This window comes from Pteropus vampyrus, unplaced genomic scaffold (genome assembly GCF_000151845.1).
Source record: "Pteropus vampyrus isolate Shadow unplaced genomic scaffold, Pvam_2.0 Scaffold939, whole genome shotgun sequence".
Taxonomy (NCBI): domain Eukaryota; kingdom Metazoa; phylum Chordata; class Mammalia; order Chiroptera; family Pteropodidae; genus Pteropus; species Pteropus vampyrus.
In genome coordinates, this window is record NW_011889720.1 from 17,028 (window position 1) to 20,786 (window position 3,759).

General features: G+C 34.0%; 1 long non-coding RNA gene across 1 annotated transcript in view; it reads left to right on the forward strand.

Annotated features, from left to right (window-relative positions):
- The window catches only part of LOC111734280, a 4,412-nt gene extending 1,098 nt beyond the window's left edge, over positions 1-3,314 (forward strand). The window contains exons 2-4 of the long non-coding RNA XR_002778395.1: positions 414-545; positions 1,366-1,426; positions 3,011-3,314. This is a non-coding gene — a long non-coding RNA (uncharacterized LOC111734280). The remainder of the gene's footprint in view (positions 1-413; positions 546-1,365; positions 1,427-3,010) is intronic.
- Positions 3,315-3,759: the final 445 nt, after the last annotated feature.

Here is a 3,759-nt window from a genome sequence, read left to right on the forward strand (position 1 = left end):
TGTTTTTTAAATTCCTGCTCAAACTGAGCATTAGATGATGCTTTCTTCATATGACCAATAGCTGAATATTTAGATGGCACAATGCAGGTGGCATAGCTTTTAAGAAGTAAAGAGCGTCTCCTCCCAATAGCAGAACACAACTCAAATATCTCTCCATTTTTTTAAAAAATATATTATCTGCTCAGTTAATATACTGTGTCTTAAGTCACTCCCAGATAATGCCACAGTGTGTTGGATTATTCTTCTCTCACCTATCCTTTGTTTTAGGTGAATTTTTCCATTAGTATATTTGTGATAGAAAACGAGTTGGGTGTTGGAATTCATTTTTATCAGACTCCGAGAAATTTAGAACTTTGACATATTTATCATTTCTTGTTAAAACTCTTTGATTTCCTTTCCCCCACATTTCTCAGCGATAACATCGCAGAAAACTGGGGACAAAGGAAACGCCAAGCGGATTCGATCTTCACTGACTTGTATAGCAGAGAACTAAGAAAATTGGCTGCGAAGAAGTACCTGGAGGAAGTTCTTAAAAATAAGAAGAAGTAAAGAAACAGAAAACTTGCTAAAATGAAAAATTATAAATAACTTTCAAGCAGAAACTACAAATGGAGACTTATCTACCTCTCTAGCTCATCACTATCTTTTCTCTTCGAAGCAGTAATTCTCAGCCTTGCCTGCCATTATGCAGAATGCTTAAAATACTGATGTCTGAACTGAATCCTAAATTCATTGCCAGGCAATCAGTGCCTCTAACAATGTTCCTCTAGACATTTATATTTTTTAAGAGTTTCCCAATTGATTCTACTTTGCCTCTAGGGTTAAAAATAATGACTGAACTGTTATCTAGTCTGAATCTGGAAACAGGTTTTATCAAAAGTGCTGATTTTTAAAATGTGTAAAGCACATTCAATCGGCAATTTAATATCATATGGAACTCCCTTGATGTGTGTATTTAATTCTTTTATTTTACCAAAGTAAGCCACAAGTCTTTTGTCTTCTGAGGGTCTGTGAGATCTCTTTCTCTATGTAGTGTGTAAATATTGGAGCACAATAAATAGAATGTGGATCCTCTTGCTCCTTTTACACCAATTATTTTCTTTAGATGATAAGAATTAAAATAGGACAATTCTGACTGGGTGAGCTCGGAGAAGATGATGCTCTTGGCCCATCAGATTATAATTCGTTAAGTATAATTTTAGCTACTTTAAGGTCAAAGAACTAACTAACCTCAAAGGTAATTATTTAACTCTCAGAGCACTTTACAGAGCACAGATAATAGCATAGGTCACACATCATCACTTCTTTAGATGCTTTCTTATAGAAAAGCCTTAACATGCCCAATTTTCTTTTCCCGTTTTTCAGTTTGCAGTCAAAAAACTGATGAAAAAGTTTTTGGAGCAAAGCTGGCGACAGCTTCCCAATGGTAGGTATATTAGTTTGTTCTTATCATATTCTTACAGCAGTCATCCAGGTATTTAAGTACATAAGAGTCACTTGATGAGACACATCTTTGAGTTCTCACAATGAGACCTCATCTGAAAAGGACGCTTCTACCTGTAGTGAACCCCAAGCAGTAAACGGCTTAAAAAGATTAACACAGGGTGCTGATCACATAAAAGAGAAAGTTCACAAGGAGTAAACAGTTTGTGATCTCCTAGGTTACTCAGAAGTGTTCTTATGCTTCTGTCGAGATATAAAACCGAGGAGACTGTAGCACACTGATGAGAAAGACCGGTTTTCTTTCTTTCTCTCTTTCTTTCTTTCTTTCTTTCTTTCTTTCTTTCTTTCTTTCTTTCTTTCTTTCTTTCTTTCTTTCTTTCTTTCTTTCTTTTGAGACTCAATCTATATTGCTTTTATTAGTTGAAGGTTTAGTTCCACAACTGACTGCTAGCAACTCATTTAAGTTCAGGGAAATACCGCCAAATTACAGCATTGCTTGTTTTTGTGAAAATACCAAGGCATTCTGGGTCTAGTTGTATTCTTACAAACATAGCAAACTTTATGCAGAAAAAGTCACATTTGGTTAATTTCATCAATAAAATGAGCGTAGGTACTATGACTCTAAAACTATTCACTGTGAAATATGATTTGAGAAAACAAAAATAGTTTTTTTTCTTTGTTAAGTAATAGATTTTTTGTCACAATTGCTTTTATATATACAGGGATACAAGATATATTTCTGTCCTGAGTTACCTTAAGATTTACGTTTGCTCATAAAAATATGTGAATAATACTTGGCAAGAGCTTAGTGAAATGTTATGTCATCACTATATCAAATGTTGGCAAAATTTTTCTCTAAAGGCTATATTTTTGGCTTGTGGGCTATCTGGCTTTCATTACAACTACTCAACTCTGTTACTGTAGCATAAAAGCAGCCACGAATAACTCATAAGTAATAGGAGTGGCTGCATTACAATAAAACTTTATTAGTAAAGCACAAAAGTAGGCTGGACTACAACCTCTGACTATGTGTAGGACACTAAGTTAGATCCAGCTCAGACTGAAGACAATTCATGGTCTTTTTTCAGTCCCTGGGGCAAATATCTAAGGGTTTTCATGAGAGTCCTCGAGAGTAGACAGGGTATCTGAGAAGACAGCTGTACAATGGGTCGTTTTAGTCCACTGATTATCCCTCATATCTAAAAGACATAACTGGTCAGGGGTGATGCACATGCCCATTTGTTATTATGAATAGATACTTCAAAGAAATGAGTCTATTGGCTCAAACGAGAAAGTTAATCCCATATAACTCCTCGAAAGTGTTTATAAAAAGTCCCCTCAATTAAATTAAGACATACAACAGGCACTAAAATATAAAGGAGAATTAATCACCCTGTTTAAGTGTTTGATTATCCGTAAGGTTCTATTTTTCATCCTTTTAATTTCTTTTTGGGATCAGTAGCATTGGACAAATTCTTTTAACTAGAAATCCTGTGTATCAACTATTTGTGAATATTACAAATGGGTAATTATTAAAAACTAACCAGAGCACCTGTTCTCATTGCAGTTTTCCTTCTGACAATCAGTCATTTCGAAGATGCCCCCTTGACATCCCCCAACACAGGCTCCTGTCACAGGCCGTTCACCAGGGTCAAAGAGAAATAGATGTGTATCAAATGAGTGGATAACTGAATGAAACTAAAGTACTGTAATAAAAATATTTTATGCTTAAATACCAAGTTCATCTTTTTAAGAATTCTTGAAGAAAAATGATTGGGTGAAGTAATTATGTTTTGAGTTCTATACAAGAAATCCAATCAATTAACTTTACTATTAAAACCAAATAAAATGCTATGTTGTGCATGTTGTAATTTATTCTAATTTATTAACTGCGATGTTTATATTGCAAATGCTCTTGGAGAGTTCTAAAATTTGTCTTTAACTCATGACAATTCTAGAATTTCATATGCTGTATATTTTTTCTGACAAAAATATATTTAATAATAAATAAATACCAGGTTAATTCCAACTACATGCAGCTTTTCGGAAGTATAGTAATAGAAGAAAAAAAATGATGTGTTCGTTTATAGAGCATATTTAACTATTCATAAGAGTGGAGCAGAAACCCACTGTGTCCAAATTTGAATGTTAAGCAGATAGAGCACTGTGCTAAATGAACCTCATAGCGTCTAAGAGAATACCGACAAAGATAGACTTCCTTTAAAAAAAGATGTTTAAAAAATATTAGGCATTTTCACATTTGTAAGCAACTTTTATTTTGAAGGGGATTAAAAAATCTCTTAAATTAGGGTCTCT